The following is a 22,169-nucleotide window of genomic DNA, read 5'->3' on the forward strand; positions in this document are numbered from 1 at the left end:
ATCTGTTATTGTATTTAAAAAGTTATCACCATATTTAAGGTCCTTTAGCTTTTCTCTTTTGTTATTTCTTAGGAGTATTGTAGTTCTGCATTTTCCATTGATGTCTATGATTCATTATGTGTTAATTTTTGTTAGGGCTGGATGATCTGTGTCTAGATTAATTCTTTTGCTTGTGGATCCATTTGTTGGTTCTAGCACCATTTGTTAAAAAGACTATCTTTGCTTCTTTGTATTGCTTTTGCTCTTTTGTCAAAGATCACTTGACCATATTCATATGGGTCCATTTCTGGGCTCTGTATTCTGATTGATTTATGTATTTTTCTATTATTTTAACAATTCCAGCCCTGGCTGGTGTGGCTCAGTGGACTGAGTGCTGGCCTGTGAACCAAGGGGTCACTGGTTCGATTGCCAGTCATGGCACATGCCTGGGTTGCAAGCCTGATCCCTGGTTAGGGTCATGTGTGAGGCAATCACACATTGGTGTTTCTTTCTTTCTCTGTTTCCCTAGTTTCCCCTCTCTCTAAAAATAAAAATGAATAAAATATTTTTGAAAAAAGAGAAAAAAAACAATCCCACACTGTCTTGACTATTGTAGCTTTATATATATTATCAACCCTCCATTTCTCTTCTTCTCCTTCAATATCATGTTCGGTTATTCTGGGTTTTTTCATTGCCAAATAAAATTTATTTATTATTTTTTTTAATCCTCACCTGAGGATATCTTTATGGATTAGAGAGAGAGAGAGAGAGAGAGAGAGAGATTGATTACATCTCATACATACCCTGACTGGGTATCAAATCCACAACTTAGGTATGTATGTGCCCTAACCCAAAATCTAACCGGCAACCTTTTGGTGTAGAGGATGACCCTCCAAACAACTGAGCGGCTGGGCCACAGCTCCTTATAAATGGTAGAGTCAGGTCATTAATATCTAAGACATATCTTGCTGGGAGATAGGTTAGAATTTTATGGTATCTATAGATCAATTTGCTAAGAAGACATTTTGATAATATTGAGGCTGTATTATAGTTTTAAAGTATTTTACTTCTAATTACATATGCAATGATCTTCAGAAGCTTAGTGGATCATTAAGATGATACTCCATTTCTTGGTTTCTGTATTGCTTTATGAGATACTGAAAGTAGTGTTCTGTGTATTCAACATGACACAAGAACCTATTATGTAGACCTGATGTTTACCAACACATAGACTCTGTGGTGTGTTCCTTGCCTGGGATCCACTCCCTTTCTATAGGAGTCGTATTGTGAGACAATCTCAACAGTAATACTGCATTGTAAAGTTTATTGTCTCATAAGAAAGCAGTAAATCACTAGAACAATGAATTTTCAAATACTATAGTAAACTCATTTGCATGAAATTTACAATAATACATCTTCACTTGACAAAATGCTTAGCTACCACAATCACACTAAAATTTAAACCTGGAAAGCCATGCATTTGTGTTTTGGTAGAATAACCTTGGAATATCTGTAGCTAGAAAACAGATGGATGTGCAAAGGAGTTGGCCCGATTTCCCGTCATTGTTTTTTGTGTATATATCATTTGAATCAAGTTGAAAGATTTACCTATTTTTACCTTCCCTCTCTTTTTTCATGCTCAACCAAAGAAGCACATACATGCAACCCAAAGTCTCCTATATGTGATGAAACCAGGTTTCTTCCTCTCTGTCCCAACGGTTAGAAATTTACAAGTGGTCATCTCCCCTACCACCCCCCGCCCCCACAAGCAATACACAGTTCTGACTTCCCTCAATCTCATGCTGTGTTTTGTGTGAATGACTGAATCCCACCCTATACTACTTTGGCCACCGTAAAAATCAATATCTATGTGTATTACTTTTCAATCATGATAAAATAGATTTGTTGTGTTTTATTTAGTTAGTATGTACATTTGTGCTATTTTAGGTAAAGTCTTAGTGGTGAACTATTAGTTAAATGCTGTCTGGACCCAAAAGTGTGAGGTGTCTTCCACTAGGAAGAGTTACTCTCCATTCCCATGTTTTCTTCTCATGTTGGCTCCCATATACTTACCCATTTGTTTTTATTCTTTTGCAAACAGCATCCATTATCCTTCATCATTTCTCCTCTAGTCATTGTTGTCTCTCCACTTGCCATCTCACCTATATTAATTAATTCCTATAGTAAATCCTATATTAAAGAGTACCTGTAAGTAAAAAATCTAATTTGGCTGATAATAATCATCAAACTAAACACAGAGTTTCTACAGTGAAACACAAACTTATGAAAGGTCCATTAGTTGGATGGTAAAATTTGAAATAGCTAATAGAATGTTTGCTATGCACAAAATGGTAGAACGATCCAAGGCTCTGGGATCATGGCTTTTCTTTTTTAAACAGAATGATGTCCTTGGGAACATATCCTTTTGTGAGAATTATTTGAGCTAAAATATATGGTATGCCCATACTTTTGTGATATACTTGTAAATAATCAAACAATATGTATCTCCCCAATTATCTATGTATATAAACACAGGATATATACTCATATTCATATATGTGTGAATATTTAATGTTTTATCTGTATTATAATTCCATACATATAGCTAAATATATGTATTATAAATGTGCATACAGTAATATTAGAAAATAAACACTTTAATTGTTTTATTATCTATGTCATTAAACTTCAAGGTTATGCATAGAAAATTCCCATAGACCCTAATTTCCTTTGCTCCATTGAAATGTTTTTAATTTATCATTTATTTCTGAGGTATTCATATATCAAGACCATGGAATTTGTAATACATTAATGAAAGTGTTAGGTCATTCTGTACAAACCACTTGACATCTTAGCACATAATTAATATTGATGTAAACTTGCTAAGAAATATAACCTAGCAAACTTTTTTCAAAAGCTGCATTTCTGGGGTGATCATAGGTGGTGACAGACCAGGGTCATGGCTAGAGGCAAGAAAATGTCCAAATCCCACACGGTGGAGGCAGCTGCGGCAGCAACAATCCTGGTGGTGGCTGTGTTGGCAGTGACAGTCCCGGGCCCAGAGATGGTGCAGTGGAGGGGCCAGGAGAGTCCCTGCACCAACAGGGATAATGTGTTTACTGGGCAGTCAAAGATCTATACCTACATGAGCCCGAACAAACGCTTTGGAATGCATTCTCCCTTTCAGGAAGAGAACTTAGTTGCACATCACAAAGGCCAATGTCAGGGAAAGCCATTTGCTGGAATCTACAGGAAACAGGAAGGGAAAAGAACCACTGGGATCGCCAAAAGAACACCATGACGTCCCAGGAACTAAAGGTCAAAGACTGCAGTAGAGGTCCCCTGGCACCTTTTCCAAACCAAAAATCTGAAGCAGCAGAACCTCTGAAAACTCTGACCTCGTCTTGTGATTTCCCCAATGCAGCTATCGCCAAGCCGGCCCTGAAAAAGCCTGTCAAGGGCCAGCAGGCTACTTGGAAAAAAGCTCAAGGAAGGATGCAACAAAACCGCAAACTGAAGCATTTCTACCCTGTGCGAAGGAGTTCCAGGAAGAGCAAAGCGAAGTTGCAGTCTGAAGAATGGAAAAGAATAGACAAATTGATCAAAAGTGGGAAGGAAGAAGAAATGAGGATTGACCTCATCGATGGCAACGGCAGAGGTGTGGTCTCCACCAAGAAGTTCTCCCAGGGCGAGTTTGTGGTGGAGTACCAAGGGGACCTCATCGAGATCACCCTCCGCAAGAAGCGGGCGGCCTTCTAGGCACAAAACCCTTCCACCGGCTGCTACATATACTATTTCCAGTACTTGAGCAAATCTTACTGCGTGGATGCAACCCAAGAGACAAATCGCCTGGGAAGACTGATCAATCATAGTAAATGTGGGAACTGCCAAACCAAACTGCACAATGTCGCTGGTGTGCCTAACCTCATGCTCTTAGCCTCTGGAGACATCGAGGCTGGGGAGGCGCTCCTGTATGACTATGGGGACTGAAGCCACGCTTCCATCGAATCCTACCCCTGGCTGAAGCATTGGCTGTCCCTCTCCCCCTTTCTGCAGTGGACAAAGTGTCCTCAAAGGTTTCCAAGGTAGACTTGAACAGATGGCCTTATATTACCAAAACTTTTTTTTTTAATTTCTATTGTTATTCAATTACAGTTGTATGCCTTTTCTCCCCTTCCCTCCCCCCACCCCAGCTGAACCCACCTCCCTCCCCCACCCCCACCATCCCCCCCGATTTTGTCCATGTGTCCATTATAATAGTTCCTGCAATCCCCTCTTTCCACTGTCCCCACTCCACTCCCCCCTGGCCACTGCTAGACTGTTCCCCCCCCCTCAATATCTCTGGTTGTATTGTGTTTGCTCTTTTCTTCTATTGATTATGCTCCAGTTAAAGGTGAGATCATATGGTATTTGTCTCTCACTGCCTGGCTTATGTCACTTAGCATAATGCTCTCCAGTTCCATCCATGCTCTTGAAAAGGGTATAAGCTCCTTCTTTCTCTCGGCTGCGTAGAATTCCATTGAGTAAATATACCATTGTTTTTGGATCCACTCGTTTGTGGATGGGCACTTAGGGTGCTTCCAGTACTTCCTATTGTAAATTGTGCTGCTATGAACATTGGGGTGCACAGGTTCTTTTGGATTGGTGTTTCAGTGTTCTTAGGGTATAATCCCAGCAACGGAATTGCTGGGTCAAAGGGAAGGTCCATTTTTAGTTTTCTGAGGAAATTCCATATTGTTTTCCACAGTGGCCTCACCAGTCTGCATTCCCACCAACAGTGCACTAGGGTTCCCTTTTCTCTGCATCCTCTCCAACATTTGTTTGCTGATTTGTTGATGTTGGCCTCTCTGACTGGTGTGAGAAGGTACCTCATTGTGGTTTTAATTTGCATCTCTCTGATGGCGAGTGATGCTGAGCATCTTTTCATATGTCTCTGGGCCCTCTGTATGTCTTTCTTGGAGAAGTGTCTGTTCAAGTCCTTTGCCCATTTTTTAATTGGATAGTTTGTATTCCTGGAGTGCAGTCGTGTGAGTTCTTTATATATTTTGGATATCAGGCCCTTGTCTGAGGTATCATTAGCAAATATGTTTTCCCATACTGTTGGTTCTCTTTGTAATTTGGTGCTGTTTTCTTTAGCCATGCAGAAGCTTTTTATTTTGATGAGGTCCCATTTGTTTATTCTTTCCTTTATGTCCCTTGCTTTATGGGACGTGACTGCGAGGATGTTGCTGCATGGAATGTCTGAGATTATCCTGCCAATGTTTTCCTCGAGGACCTTTATGGTCTTAGAACTTATATTTAAGTCTTTTATCCATCTTGAGTTTATTTTTGTGTATGGCGTAAGTTGGTGATCGAGTTTCATTTTTTTGCACGTAGCTGTCCAGTTCTCCCAACACCATCTGTTGAAGAGGCTGTTTTTGCTCCATTTTATGCTCCTGCCTCCTTTGTCAAATATTAATTGACCGTAAAGACTTGAGTTTATTTCTGGGCTCTCTGTTCTGTTCCATTGGTCTATGTGCCTGTTTTGATGCCAGTAAAAGGCTGTTTTGATTACCATGGCCTTGTAATACAGTTTGATATCAGGTATTGTGATCCCTCCTGCTTTGTTCTTCTTCCTCAAAATTGCTGCAGCTATTCGGGGTCGTTTATGGTTCCATATGAATTTCTGCAATGTTTGTTCTATATCTGTGAAATATGTCATGGGTACTCTAATAGGAATTGGATTGAATCTATAAATTGCTTTGGGTAGTATGGCCATTTTGATGATGTCAATTCTTCCAATCCATGAGCATGGTAAATGCTTCCATTTGTTTGTGTCTTCCTTCATTTCTTTCTTCAGTGTTGTGTAGTTTTCTGAGTACAGGTCTTTTACCTCCTTGGTTAGGTTGATTCCTAGGTACTTTATTTTTCTTGTTGCTATATCAAATGGGATTTTTTTCCTGATCTCTGTTTCCGCACTTTCGTTGTTGGTGTACAAGAATGCCTTTGATTTCTGGGTATTGACTTTGTATCCAGCTGTTTTGCCAAATTCATTTATTAGGTTGAGTAGTTTTTTGGTGGAGTCTATAGGATTTTCCATGTCCACTATCATGTCGTCTGCAAACAGTGACAGTTTCATTTCCTCCTTTCCAATTTGAATGCCTTTATTGCTTTTTCTTGGCTGATTGCTGTGGATAGGACTTCCAATACTATGTTCAATTGGAGTGGTGAGAGAAGGCATCCTTGTCTTGTTCCTGATCTTAGTGGGAAAGCTCTAAATTTTTGTCCATTGAGTATGATGTTGGCTGTACGTCTCTCATATATGGACTTTATTATTTTGAGGAATGCTCCCTCTATTCCCACTTTGCTGAGTGTTTTTATCAGAAATGGGTGCTGTATCCTACCAAATGCTTTTTCCGCATCTATTGATATGATCATGTGATTTTTGTCTTTGCTGTTGTTGATGTGATGTATTATGTTTATTGATTTGCAAATATTGTACCTTCCTTGCATCCCTGGGATGAATCCCACTTGGTCATGGTGGATGATCTTTTTAGCGTATTGCTGGATGCGGTTTGCCAATATTTTGTTGAGAATTTTAGCGTCTATGTTGATCAGAGATATTGGCCTGAAGTTTTCTTTCTTCATTGTGTCTTTGTCTGGTTTTTGGATTAGGATGATGCTGGCTTCATAAAAAGAGTTTGGGAGTCTTCCATCAGTTTGGATTTTTTCGAATAGTCTGTGAAGGATAGGGGTTAGCTCTTCCTTAAATGCTTTGTAGAAATCTCCTGTGAAACCATTTGGTCCAGGGCTTTTGTGTGTTGGGAGTTTTTTGATGACTGCTTCAATTTACTCACCTGTTAATGGTCTGTACAGGTTTTCTGCTTCTTCTTCATTCAGTTTTGGAAGATTATATTTTTCTAGAAATGTATATATTTCACCTAGGTTTTCAAATTTCTTGGCATACAGTTCTTCGTTATAATTTCTTACAATCCTTTGTATTTCTGTGGTATCACTTGTAATCTCTCCCCTTTCCTTTTTAATTGTGTTTATTTGGATGCTCCCTTTTTTTCTTGATGAGCCTACTTAAAGGCTTGTCGATTTTGTTTAACTTTTCAAAGAACCAGCTCCTGGATTCGTTGATCCTTAGCATTGTGCTTTTAGTCTCTATGTCATTTAACTCTTCTCTGATCTTTGTTATTTCCTTCCTTCTGCTTGCTCTGGGCTGTCTTTGTTGTTGTTCCTCCAGTTCTTGTAGGCATAGGGTTAGGTTGTTTGTTTGAAATCTTTCTATCTTTTTAAGGTAGGACTGTATTGCTATGAAATTCCCTCTCAGGACTGCCTTTGCTGTGTCCCATAGGTTTTGGGTTCTTGTGAGTTCATTTTCATTTGTTTTTAGAAAGTTTTTGGCTTCTTCCCTAATCTCTTTCTTGACCCATTCATTGTTTAATAGCATGCTATTCAGTCTCCATGATTTTGAGTGCTTTGGGTTTTTACCTATGGGTTTGGTTTCTAGTTTCAACCCCTTGTGGTCAGAGAAAATGCTTGGTATGATTTCAATTTTCTTGAATTAGTTGAGGCTTGCTTTGTATCCTATGTGGTCTATCTTGAGAAACTTCCATGGACACTTGAAAGGAATGTGTATTTTGCTTCTTTGGGATGAAAAGCTTTATATATATCAGTTAAGTCCATTTCATCTCGGGTATTGTTAAGTGACACAATATCCTTGTTGATATTTTGTTTGGAAGAGCTGCCCATTTTGATAGTGGGGTGTTAAAGTCCCCTACTATGACTGTCTTGCTGTCAATATCTTTCTTGAAATCCTCCAAGATTTTCTTTATGTATTTGGGTGCTCCTATGTTGGGTGCATATATATTTACAATGTTTATGTCTTCTTGGTGGATTCTTCCTTTGAGTATTATGAAGTGACCTTCTGGGTCTCTCTTTATGGCCCTTCTTTGGAAGTCTATTTTGTCTGATATGAGTATTGCTACCCCAGATTTTATTTCCTGTCCGTTTGCTTGGAAAATTTGTTTCCAGCCCCTCACTTTCAGTTTGTGTAGGTCTTTTGTCCTCAGATGGGTCTCTTGTAGGCAGCATATGTTTGGGTCATGTTTTCTTATCAATTCAGCTATTCTATGTCTTTTGATTGGAGTTTTTAATCCATTTATGTTTAAGGTTATTATCGATAGGTACATATTCATTGCCTTTTTTTCCTACCTGTGTCCTCTGTCTTTCTCTTTTCCTTCCTTTCCTTAAAGCAGTCCCTTTACCATCTCTTGTAGAGCTGGTTTGGGGGAGCTGTATTCTTTTAGACTTCCTTTGTGTGGGAAACTCTTTATTTGGCCTTCTATCTTGATTGAGAGCCTTGCTGGGTAAAGTAGTCTTGGTTGCAGGCTTCTGGTTCTCATTACTTGGAGTATTTTTTGCCATTCTCTTCTGGCTTGGGGCGTTTCCATTGAGAAGTCAGTTGCTAAACTTATTGGGGCTCCCTTGTATGTTACTTCCTTTTTCTCCCTTGCTGCCTTTAAGATCCTCACTTTGTCTTGTAAATTTGCCATTTTAATTATGTTGTGTCTTGCAGTTGGTCTCTTTGGGTTCCTCTTGCTTGGGACTCTCTGTGTGTCCTGGATTTGGGTGACTTTTTCTCTCCTCAGATTAGGGAAATTTTCCATCATTACTTTTTCAAACAGGTTTTCTATCCCTTGCTCTTCTTCTTCTCCTTCTGGTATTCCTATTATACGGATATTGTTATGTTTCATGGTGTCCTGCATTTTCCTTATTGCCTCTTCATTCTTTCTGAGCCTCTTTTTCTTTTCTTGCTCTTTCTGGGTGTTTTTTTCTACTTTGTCCTCCAGCTTGCTGATCTGATCTTCTGCTTCATCAAGTCTGCTTTTCATTCCTTCTACTGTGTTCTTCAATTCAGAAATTGTATTCTTCATTTCCTCTTGGCTCTTGTTGGTAGTTTCTATTTCCTTTTTCATGTTGATATAGTTTGCAGTGAGTTAATTGTAGTTTCCCTGTAGTGTCTGGTAGTTCTCTTTGAGCTCAGAGAGCTCATCGAGCTTCCTCATAACCTTTGCTTTGAACTCAGTATCTGATAATTGACTTGCCTCTTTTTCAGTTAGCATTCTTTCTGAGACTTCCTCCTTTTCTTTCATTTGGGAATTGTTTCTTTGTCTTCCCATTGTTTGTCAGACTCTTCTTGTTAGCCTCTGCTTCTTAAATTGATCTATTCTGACTCCATGGGTTTATGGTATGAACTTCCATGGTAGAATGCCAATGGGATTCAATAGTTTTGTCTCCTTAATCTCCTGTGCTCACTGGTCTTGAGCTGATGTTTATGGGTGTAACATGGTCTAACTCTGGTCTATTCAGCACTCCAGGTTTTGTTGTCTCACCTGTGGGAAAAGGAGAAAGGGCAGAAGAAAAAAAAAAAAGACGGGAAGGAGGGAAAAGGAAATAGAAATGGAAAGGAATGAAGGAGGAGGGAATAAAGAAAGATCGGGGGCAAGATAAGAAGGAACTTTAACAAAAATTAAAACATAGGAATAAATAAAAGAAGGCAGGAAGAAGGCATAAAAAAGGTAAAAGATCGGAGGAAGAAGGAATGAAAAAAAAAAAGAAAGGAAGAAGGAATTCAGGAGGAAAGGAAGAAAGGGGAAAAAAATATGTCTTCTGCTGGCTTTAAACCAGTCAGGTTAGTTCTGCTTGTCGTCCTGTCTGTGGAATGGTACGGGGTGGTTGGAAGGATTGGTTTCACATTTCTCCCTTCCTGTGCCACACTCTTCGCTGTTGTTCAGCCTGCAGTCCAGTTCCTCATGGTCCTTCTGCTTCCCACTAGGCCTTTATTTCACCAGTTGTGCTGTCCTTGAGTTGCACCAATTAGGGGCAATTCACACTCTACCTTCTTGCTCTTTGCTGTCTAAGATGCTAGGGGCTCTGGGTGCTGCTATGGGGAAGTTCAGCCCGCTACTGGGTTGAGTCTTTCCGGGGAATGTATTCTCCCCCAGCCCTGCAGCTCCCCTCTCCTGGGTGTTCTGCCTTTGTCTTAGAGAGCCAGTAGGCCCTGCAGGGCTCTATGCGCAGGTGTTAGGTAGGCGTTGTAGGTGTGATCCCTGGCAGGTAGCCAGGCCATTGATCAGCCAATCTAGCCGCTCTGGGCTTGGGTCTTGCACAGCCGGCCCATGCAGCAGCTTTGGGATTGAGTCCCTTGGGTATGCGGGGCCGCTTTGGGACTGAGCACGCGGCGCTCGGGTCCGCTGTTTTGAGCCTGTGGGTGGAGCAGCTAGCCACAGAGAACTACCAGAAACTAAAGGGAAACTACAATGAACTCACTGCAAACTATATCAACATGAAAAAGGAAATAGCAACTATCAAAAACGGCCAAGAGGAAATGAAGAATACAATTTCTGAATTGAAGAACACAGTAAAAGGAATGAGAAGCAGACTTGATGAAGAAGAGGATCAGATCAGCGAACTGGAGGACAAAGTAGAAAAAAACACCCAGAAAGAGCAAGAAAAAAAAAAAGAGGCTCAGAAAGAATGAAGAGGCAATAAGGGAAATGCAGGAAAACATGAAACGTAACAATATCCGTATAATAGGAATACCAGAAGGAGAAGAAGAAGGGCAAGGGATAGAAAACCTGTTTGAAAAAGTAATGATGGAAAATTTCCCTAATCTGAGGAGAGAAAAAGTCACCCAAATCCAGGAATCACAGAGAGTCCCAAGCAAGAGGAACCCAAAGAGACTCACTGCAAGACACATCATAATTAAAATGGCAAATTTCCAAGACAAAGAGAGGATCTTAAGGGCAGCAAGGGAGAAAAAGGAAGTAACATACAAAGGAGCCCCAATAAGGTTAGCAACTGACTTCTCAATGGAAACGCTCCAAGCCAAAGAGAATGGCAAAAAATATTCCAAGTAATGAGAACCAGAGGCCTGCAATCAAGACTACTGTACCCAGCAAGGCTCTCAATCAAGATAGAAGGCCAAATAAAGAGTTTCCCACACAAAGGAAGTCTAAAAGAATACAGCTCAACCAAACCAGCTCTGCAAGAGATGCTCGGGGGACTGCTTTAAGGAAAGGAAGAAAAGAGATAAACACAAGTAGGAAAAAATGGCAATGAATAACTACCTATCAATAGTAACCTTAAACGTAAATGGATTAAAATCTCCAATCAAAACATAGAATAGCTGAATGGATAAGAAAACATGACCCACACATATGCTGCCTACAAGAGCCCCATCTCACAACAAAGACCTACACAGTCTGAAAGTGAAGGGCTGGAAACAAATTTTCCAAGCAAACGAACAGGAAAAAAAAGCACGGGTAGCAATATTCATATCAGAAAAAATAGACTTCAAAGCAAGGGCCATAAAGAGAAACCCACTAGGTCACTTCATAATACTCAAAGGAAGAATCCACCAAGAAGACATAAACATTGTAAATATATATGCACCCAACATAGGAGCACCCAAATACATAAAGAAAATCTTGGAGGATTTCAAGAAAGATATTGACAGCAACACAATTATATTAGGGGACTTTAACACGCCAGTCAAAAAAGGACAGGTCTTTCAAACAAAATATCAAGAAGGATATTGTGTCACTTAAAAAGTAACCTGCATGAAATGGACTTAACTGATATATAGAGAGCTTTTCATCCCAAAGAGGCATAATACACATTCTTTTCAAGTATACAGGGAACACTTTCAAAGATAAAACACATGATAGGACACAAAGCAAGCCTCAACAAATTCAAGAAAATTGAAATCATATCAAGCATTTTTTCTGACCACAAGGGACTGAAACTAGAAAACAACCCAAAAGGAAAAAACCCCAAACACTCAAAATCATGGAGACTGAAAGCATGCTATTAAACAGTGAATGGGTCAAGAATGAGATAAGGGAAGAAATCAAAAACTTTCTGGAAACAAATGGAAATGAACTCACAACAACACAAAACCTATGGGACACAGCAAAGGCAGTCATGAAAGGGAAGTTCATACCAATACAGGCCTACCTTAAAAAGATACAAACATTTCAAACAAACAGCCTAACCCCATGCCTAAAAGAACTCGAGGAACAACAACAAAGACAGCCCTGAGCAAGCAGAAGGAAGGAAATAACCAAGATCAGAGCACAGTTAAATGACATAGATACTGAAAGAACAATTCTAAGGATCAATGTATCCAGGAGCTGGTTCTTTGAAAAGTTAAACAAAATCGACAAGCCTTTAAGTAGGCTCATCAAGACAAAAAAAGAGAGGATCCAAATAAACACAATTAGAAATGAAACAGGAAAGATTGCACTAATACCAAAGAAATACAAAGGATTGTAAGAAATTACCACATGAAAGGTATGCCAAGAAATATGAAAGCCTAGGTGACATGGACACATTTCTAGAAGAACATAATCTTCCAAAACTGAATGCATAAGAAGCAGAAACCCTGAACAGACCAATAACAGCAGACGAAATTGAAGCAGTCATCAAAAAACTCCCAACACACAAAAGCCCTGGACCAGATGCTTTCACAGGAGAATTCTACAAAGCATTTAGGGAAGAGATAACACCTATCCTTCACAGACTATTTGAAAAATTCCAAACTAATGGAAGACTCCCAAACTCTTCTGATGAAGCTAGCATCATCCTAATCCCAAAACCACATAAAGACACAATGAAGAAAGAAAACTTCAGGCCAATATCGCTGATGAACATAGACGCCAAAGTTCTCAACAAAATATTGGCAAACCACATCTAGCAATACATTAAAAAGATCATACATCATGACCAAGTGGGATTCATCCCAGGGATGCAAGGATGGTACAATATTTGCAAATCAATAAATATAATACATCACATCAACAACAGCAAAGACAAAAATCATATGATCATATCTATAGATGCAGAAAAAGCATTTGATAATATACAGCACCGAGTTCTCATAAAAACACTCAGCAAAGTGGGAATAGAGGGAGCATTCCTCAACATAATAAAGGCCATATATGAGAGACCCTCAGACAACATCATACTCAATGGACAAAAACATAGAGCTTTGCCACTAAGATCAGGAACAAGACAAGCATGCCCTCTCTCACCACTCCTATTCAACATAGTATTGGAAGTCCTAGCCACAGCAATCAGACAAGAAAAAGAAAGAAAAGGAATCCAAATTGGAAAGGAGGAAATGAAACTGTCACTGTTTGCAGATGACATGATAGTTTACATGGAAAATCCTATAGACTCGACATAAAAAAGTACTTTACCTAATAAATGAATTTGGCAAAACTGCTGGATACAAAGTCAATACTCAGAAATCGAAGGCATTCCTGTATACCAACAACGAAAATGCAGAAACAGAAATCAGGAAAAAAATCTCATTTGATATAGCAACAAGAAAAATAAAGTACCTAGGAACAAACCTAACCAAGGAGGTAAAAGTCCTGTACTCAGAAAACTACACAACACTGAAGAAATTGAGGAAGACACAAACAAATGGAAGCATGTACCATGCTCATGGATTGGAAGAATTAACATCATCAAAATGTCCATACTACCCAAAGCAATTTATAGATTCAATGCAATCCCTATTACAGTACCCATGACATATTTCACAGATACAGAACATACATTTCAGAAATTCATATGGAACCATAAACGACCCCGAATAGCTGCAGCAATTTTGAGGAAGAAGAACAAAGCAGGAGGGATCACAATACCTGATATCAAACTGTATTACAAGGCCACTTTAATCAAAACAGCCTTTTACTGGCATCAAAACAGGCACATAGACCAATGGAACAGAACAGAGAGCCCAGAAATAAACTCAAGACTTTACGGTCAAATAATATTTGACAAAGGAGGCAGGAGCATAAAATGGAGCAAAAACAGCCTCTTCAACAGATGGTGTTGGGAGATCTGGACAGCTACGTTCAAAAAATGAAACTCTATTTACAACTTACACCATACACGAATATAAACTCAAGATGGATAAAAGACTTAAATATAAGTTGTAACAGCATAAAAGTCCTCGAGGAAAACATTGGCAGGAAAATCTCAGACATTCCACGCAGCAACATCCTCACAGACATGTCCCCTAAAGCTAGGGACATAAAGGAAAGAATAAACAAATGGGACCTCATCAAAATAAAAAGCTTCTGCATGGCTAAAGGGCAGCACTAAATTACAAAGACAACCAACAGTATGGGAAAACATATTTGCTAATTATGCCTCAGACAAAGGCCTGATATCCAAAATACATAAAGAACTCACAAGACTCCACTCCAGGAAGACAAACAACCCAGTTAAAAAATGGGCAAAGGACTTGAACAGACACTTCTCCAGGGAAGACATACAGAGGGCCCAGAGACATATGAAAAGATGCTCAGCATCACTAGCCATCAGAGAGATGCAAATTTAAATCACAATGAGGTACCATCTCACACCAGTCAGAGTGGCCAACATAAAGAAATCCACAAACAAATGTTGGAAAGGATGCGGAGAAAAGGGAACCCTAGTGCACTGTTGGTTGGAATGCAGACTGGTGAGGCCACTGTGGAAAACAATATGGAATTTCTTCATAAAATTAAACATGGAACTGCCCCTTTGACCCAGCAATTCTGCTTCTGGGATTATACCCTAAGAACCCTGAAACACCAATCCAAAAGAACCTGTGCACCCCAATGTTAATAGCAGCACAATTTACAATAGCCAAGTACTGGAAGCAACCTAAGTGCCCATCAGCAAACGAGTGGATCCAAAAACTGGTATATTTACACAATGGAATTCTACCCAGCAGAGAGAAAGAAGGAGCTTTTACCCTTTGCAAGAGCATCAATGGAACTGGAGAGCATTATGCTGAGTGAAATAAGCCAGGCGGTGAGGGACAAATACCATATGATCTCACCTTTAACTGGAACGTAATAAATAGAAGAAAAAAGCAAACAAAATATAACCAGAGACATTGAAGTTGAGAACAATCTAACAATGGTCAGGGGGGAGTGGGGAAGGGACAGTGAGGAGAGGGGATTACAGGAACTACTATAAAGGACACTTGGACAAAATCAAGGGGAAGGGTGGAGGTGTGGTGGGAGGTGGGTCCAGCTGGGGTGGGGTGGAGGGATGGGGAGAAAAGGCACACAACTGTAATTGAATAACAATAAAAAAATTTTAAAGAAAGAAATAAAGTAAGAAATGAGAGAAGAATTAACAAGTGACACCAAAGAAATACAAATTTTAAGAAAATATTATGAACAACTATTTGCCAATAAATTAGGTAATCTGGGCAAAATAGATAAATTTCTAGAACCATACTGTGTTCCAAAACTGAATCAGGAAGAATCAGAAAATCTGAAAAGACAAATTACTACTAATAAAATTGAAGCATTAATAGAGAAGCAAAAACAAACATCCAGGACCAGATTGCTTCAAAGGTGAATGTTACAAAACATTGATAACTATCACTGACTCTTTTCAAACTATTGCAAAAATCAAGAAGAGAAAAGACTCCTCATTGCAAAACCAGAGAAAAACACTACAAAGAAAGACAATTACAGGCCAATATCCCTGAGACATATAAATGCAAAATCTTCTACAAAAGATTTGCAAATCAAAATCAGCAAAACTTTAAAAAAATCATACAGCATAATCATGTGGGATTTTTACAGGGATGGAAGGTTGTTACAATATTCACAAATAAATTTATGTGATCATCAAAACAAATGAAGGATAAAATCATATGAACATATCAATAGATGCAGGAAAAGTTTCTGATAAAATCCAGCTTCTAGTTATAATAAAAACTCTCAGGTTCTGGCCAAGATGGAGGAGTAGGAGCAAACCCTTTGCTTCCTCATACAACTAAAAGGAGGATAACAAGCAATCGAATGTCAATAAACAACCAGAAGAGCCAGAAAATCAAACTGCATGGAAATCTGACATCCAAGGAATTAAAAAAAAAAGTCAACCAGAACAACCAGACCAGTGCTCCAAGACAAAGACATATGGCCCAAATGAAAGAACAGAACAAAACTTCAGAAAGACAGCTAAGCAATGAGGAGATAGCCAACCTATCTGAAAGAAAATTGAGAGCTCTAGTAATCAAAATGCCCACAGAACTGACTGACCTTGGTCAAAAAATGAGAAAAAAAAAGAAAGATACCAAAAATGAAATAAAGCAAAATATTCAGGGAACCAACGGTGACAGGAAGGAAACCAGGATTAAAAGCAATGATTTGGAACAAAAGGGAAAAATAAACATCCAACCAGAATAGAATGAAAAAACAAGAATTCAAAAAAGGTGAAGAGAGACTTACAAACCTCTCAGACAGCCTGAAACATTCCAATATCTGAATTATAGGGGTGCCAGAAAGAGAAGAACAGCAGAAATAAATTGAAAACTTATTTGAACAAATAATGAAAGGAAATTTCCCCATTCTGGAGAAGGAAATAGACTTCCAGAAAGTGCAGGAAGCCCGAGAGTCCCAAGCAAATTAGACCAAAAGAGGAACACACCAAGGCACATCATCATTAGTTACCCAAGATTAAAATAAAGAGAGAATCCTAGAAGAAGCAAGAGAAAAAAAGACAGTTGCCCACAAAGGAGTTCCCATTAGACTACCAGCTGATTTCTCAAAACAAACCTTGCAGGCAAGAAGGGGCTGGAAAGAAGTATTCCAAGTCATGAAAGGCAAAGACCTACATCCAACAATATTCTATGCAGGAAAGCTTTCATTTAGAATGGAAGGGCAGATAAAGTGTTTCCCAGATAAGGTCAAGTTAAAGGAGGTCATCATCACCAAGCCCTTATTATATGAATGTTAAGGGACTTATCTAAGAAAAAGCAGATCAAAAATATGAATAAAATGACAACAAACTCACAACTATTAACAAGTGAACCAAAAAAAAAAAAAAAAAGAAAAACAATGAAAACAAAAACTAAGCAAACAACTAGAACAGGAACAGATTCAGAGAAATGGACATCATATGGAGACATTTCAGTGGGGACCAGGAAGGGAGGAAAAAGGAGGGAAAAGTACAGGGAAGAAGAAGCATAATTAGTAGGCATAAGATAGATAGGGTGAGATAAAAAATGGAATAGGAAACAGAGAACTCAAAGAACATATATGTACAACCCATGGACACGGATGGGTGGAGGGTTGGGGGGTGCAGGGAAGAGGGGGGATAAAGGGAGAAAATTGGGAAAACTGTAATAGCATAATCAATAAAAATATGTTAAAAAAACTCTCAGCAAAGTAGGAATAGAAAGAATGTATCTCAACATAATTAAGGCTAAATATGACAAAACCATAGCCAACATAATATTGAATGAAAAAAACTAAAAGTGTTTCCCCTATGATTAGGAACAGGACAGGGAAGTCCGCTCTTACCACTCTTAATCAACATAGTACTGGAAGTCCTAGCCACAGCAATCAGACAAAAAGAAGAAATAAAAGGCATTGAAATTGGAAAGAAAGGAGAAAAACTGAAATTATTTGCAGATAACATGATACTGTATAGAGAGAATCCTAAAGATTCCACATGAAAACTACTAAAACTAATAAATTACTTCAGAAATGTAGCAGGATATAAAATAAATATCCAGAAATCAGTTGCATTGTTACACCAATAATGAACTATCAGAAAGGGAAACTAAGAAAATGATCCCATGTACAATTGCATTAAAAAAAAAAAGATACCTAGGATTAAATTTAACCAAGGATGTAAAAGACCTGTATTCATAAAATTATAAGACAGTGAAGAAAAACATTGAAGAAGATGCACATAAGTGGAAGTATATACTGTGTTCATTGATAGGAAGATTCAACATCATTAGAGTGCCAATAATACCAATAGTGATCTATAGATTGAATGCAATTCCTATTAAGATATCAATGACATATTTCCCAAAACTAGGAAAACAAATATTCCAAAAACTTATATGGAACCACAAAAGATCCGAAATAGCAACAACAATTCGAGAAAGATGAATTAAGTTGGAGGAAGCATGCTACCTGATACCAAACTATACTACAAAGCTATAGGATTCAAAACACCATGGTAGTGGCATAAAAACAGACATATAGATCAATGGAACCAAGTGGAGAGCCCAGCAATAAACCCATGACTTTATGGTCAATTAATATTTGACAAAGGAGACAACAACACACAATGGGTTAAAGACAGCCTATTCAATAAATGGTTTTGGGAAATTTGGACAGATGTGCAAAAAATGAAACTGGACCACTTTCTTACACCATGGTCAAGAGTAAATTCAAAATGGATTATAGACTTCAATGTAAGGTTCAAAATCATAAAAATCCTAGAAGAAAATCTAGGCAGTGAAATCTGTAACATTTCTTGAAGCAATATTTATTGTGATATATTTCCTTGGGTAAACAAAAGAAAAAATAAACAATGGGACTTAATCAAACTAAAAAGTTTTTACACAGCAAAGGAAACCATCAACAAAATGAAAAGACAACCCACTAAATGGGAGAACATATTCATCAATGATACATCTGGTAATATCCAAAATTTTAAAAAATCTTTAAACAATTCAACACCAAAAAACCAATCCAATTAAAAAGAGGCAAAGGATTTGCATAGACAGTTCTCCAAAGGGTGTATACAAATGGTCAATGGACATATGACAAGATGCAGAATGTCACTAATCATCAGAAAAATGCAAATTAAAACCACACTGTCATATAACCTCACACCTGTTAGGGTGATTATCATCAATAAATCAACAAGATCTAAGATGGCAGAGAGGTAAGTGGAAACTTACCATAACCTTCTCCCAGGACCAATCTGGAATTACAACTAAATTGTAGAGAAATCACCCAGAATAACCAACATTAGCTGTAGAGAAGCCTTATAATAATGGACAGAGGGAAGGACAACTTCACCACAACATGACTGGTAGGCATTGTGAAGGAGGTGTGAGAAGGCTGCCTGGGCTCTCACTGGTGGCAGCTGAAGATCTCGAGGGATATTTCAGCAGCTGGGGTGTTACCCCTGAGAAATGGTTGAAAAAAAACAACCAGGCAGAGCAGCAAAAAGAAAAAAGAATGTTTAAACATGAGGAGAGTTTGGAGCAGGGAGGGCTGCCCAGCACCAGGAGGGACCTGGATGCTAGAAGTCACTGAGGGGAATACAGACAAAGTGGGAGACCCACAGAGGCTGCACACATCCACTAGGATTGTGGACACCGGCACCAGAGAAATTGAGGTGCCAGGTAACACCTAGAGAAGGGAGGAGTGGGGCCGTGTTGGATACTGACTCAGATAGTCTCTGGACTGGTTGAAAAGTTGGGCTGTGTGAAAAGTTGTGCGCTTATTAAGAACAGTGAGCAGATGCTTTGTAGCTTTGTAAGGAACTCCGGACCTGTGGCTGGCTCGCACAGAGGGTGATTTGAGCTGTGCACACTCAGAGACTGAGTGGCTAAGTAGAACTGCACTGCTGAGCTAGTCTCATGCTGCACACCCAGAGGCTGATTGGAACCCCACGCCTGAGACTGAGTGGCTGAGTGAAACAGCGCACCTGTGATTGACTCACGCTGTGTCCCCAGAGACTGAGTGGCTGATTTGAGCTTGCCAGCTCACAGAGGACCTAGGCCAAAGGCTGGGATACTGTGAATATTGCTGCCTAGAACTGGTCACCACCCTCTCAAAACCATAGGAAGGGAGAAAAGTGAAACCCACCCCCATCTTCCTGTGGCATCTAGGAAGACCAGCAGAACTCACACAATAGGTTTAAAGTCAGCAGGAGGCCTATTATATTTTTTCTTTCTTTTTTGTTCCTCTCTCTCTTTTTTTCCTTTTTTTTTTTTGTTTCCCCCAAGCGAGACAATAGGACATGGAGTTACAAAGGGTCCAGAGACAGAACCAAAGGGAGAGAACAAGGGCAACCTTAAAAACTGAAAAACTGAGACAAGTATCATTTTGCTATCCCATAGAGCTGGCATTTTATTGTTTATGTGTATTGTTAATATTTTTTTCATTATTTTTACCACTTTTATATTATTAGTATTTTTTTAAATTTTCTTCCTTATGTTTAGTATTCCTCATTTTATTTCCCTAATTGCATTGTTTGACTAGTTTTCCTTATTCTCTCTTTATTGTATTTTGATTTTCCTTCTTTCTCTTCACCCATGTTCCAAAAACACACAACTGTTGATTGGGTACTTTCTATTCTGGTTATCCAAATCATATATTTCTTGTCATATTATTGTTGTTCCAGTCCTATTGTAAGTAAGTGTTGTTCCATACAATTGTACATACTACACAGCAAACCTCCCTGATCTTAGCCCACTTCGCTTTATTCCTGAGCATTATTATTGTTGTGGTTAACTCTACTCTCTCACATATGCCTACTTTCTGTCCTTTACTATCACTGTATCTCATCATCTAACCTTGCACAAGCACTCTGTTTTCTGTATTCAGCTCACAGTCATCCTCCCCTCTAACAAGAGTCTTATATCTCTTTCACATTTTATAAAAAGTGGCTAGTTGGGAGAAATATCACAGCTAATGCTATACTGATCCAAAGAATCTCCTATCTCTTCTCTACTTGCTGGTACTTTAAATCCCATAAAATACTCTCCTGCTGTCTTAATCCATTTTGCCTACCCCCTGCCACTGATCACATACAAGAATAGGTGGGAGCTTGGGAGCTGTGAATATCAGTATACTTGCTAGAGAAGAGCAAGCACACACACAAAAAAAATCACACACAAAAAGGTAAAATCCCAAGTACAACAAGAGATCCCACACAAACAGAAGAAAGGGCAAAACTAGAACATCCAGACAAGGAGATCCAAGACACCACACCACTGAATCCCATAGAATTCCTGCCATAGAATTTCACAGTACAAAGACAGCTAGCAAAGCAAAACATCAAGAAGCACAGAAACAAACAAAAAGAGCCACCTAAAATGGGGAGACAAAAAAAGAACATGCAATCAAAAGGAATTGAAGACCTCCCAATGAAAGACTAAATAAAATGGAGTTAACCAAACTATCAGATATAGAATTCAACATAATAGTTATAAAGATATTCAAGGAACTCACCGACAACTACAAGGAACTGAATGAGTACTACATCAGCATGAAAAAGGAAATGGAACCAATAAACAAAAAGCAGGAAGAAATGAATAAAATCTCGGAAATAAAAAACACACTAGAAGGAATTACAAGAAGGCTGGATGAAGCAGAGGATCGAATCAGTGAGTTGGAGGACAAAGTAGAAAAAAACAACCAGATAGAGAAAGAAAAGGAAACGAGAGAAAGAAAGAACTAAGAAAGAACAAATAGATGGTAAGAGAGCTGCAAGACAACATGAAACATAACAATATCCATATGATAGGAATACCAGAAGTGGAAGAAGAGCAAGGGTTAGAAAACCGGTTTGAAAAAGTAATAATGGCAACCTTCCCTGGTTTGATGCCAGAAAAAGTCACACAAATCTGGGAAACATAGAGAGTCCCAATAAAGAGGAACCAAAGAGGCCATGTCAAGACACATCATAATTAAAATGGCAAAATTCCAGGACAAAGAGAATCTTAAAGGCAGTAAGGGAGAAACAGGAAGTAACATACAAGGGAGCCCCAATAAGATTAGCAGCTGACTTCTCAATGAAAAAGTGCCAAGCCAGAATAGAATAGCATGAAATATTCCAAGTAATGACAACCAGAGGCCAGCAACCAAGACTACTTTATCCAGCAAGGCTCTCAATTAAAATGGAAGGCCAAATAAGGAGCTTCCCAGACAAAAGCAGTCTAAAAGAATACACCTTCACCAAACCAGCTCTGCAACAGATGCTAAGGGGACTGCTTTAAGAAAAGGAAGGAAAAGAGTGAGAGAGAGAGGAACAGAGGTACAAAAAATGGCAATGAATAACTACCTATATAATAATGTTGAACATAAACAGATGAAATACTCCAATCAAAAGACATAGAATAGCTAAATGGATAAGAAAGCATGACCCAAACATATGCTGCCTACAAGAGACCCACCTCAGAACAGAAGACCCACACAGACTGAAAGTGCAGGGCTGGAAACAAATATTCCAAGCAAATGGACAAGAAAAATAAAACAAAACACAGGGCAGCAATATTCATATGAGACAAAATGGACTTCAAAAAAATGGCCATAAAAAGAGACCCAGAAGGTAGCTTCATAATACTCAAGAGGAGAAACCATCAA

At 38.8% G+C, this 22,169-nt stretch overlaps 1 pseudogene; it reads left to right on the plus strand.

Moving 5' to 3' along the window:
- Positions 1-2,938: 2,938 nt before the first annotated feature.
- LOC128779916 (N-lysine methyltransferase KMT5A pseudogene) lies at positions 2,939-4,068 on the plus strand (annotated as a pseudogene).
- The last annotated feature ends 18,101 nt before the right edge of the window (positions 4,069-22,169 follow it).

The sequence above is a fragment of the Desmodus rotundus genome, chromosome X, assembly GCF_022682495.2.
Source record: "Desmodus rotundus isolate HL8 chromosome X, HLdesRot8A.1, whole genome shotgun sequence".
In the NCBI taxonomy this organism is placed as follows: Eukaryota; Metazoa; Chordata; class Mammalia; order Chiroptera; family Phyllostomidae; genus Desmodus; species Desmodus rotundus.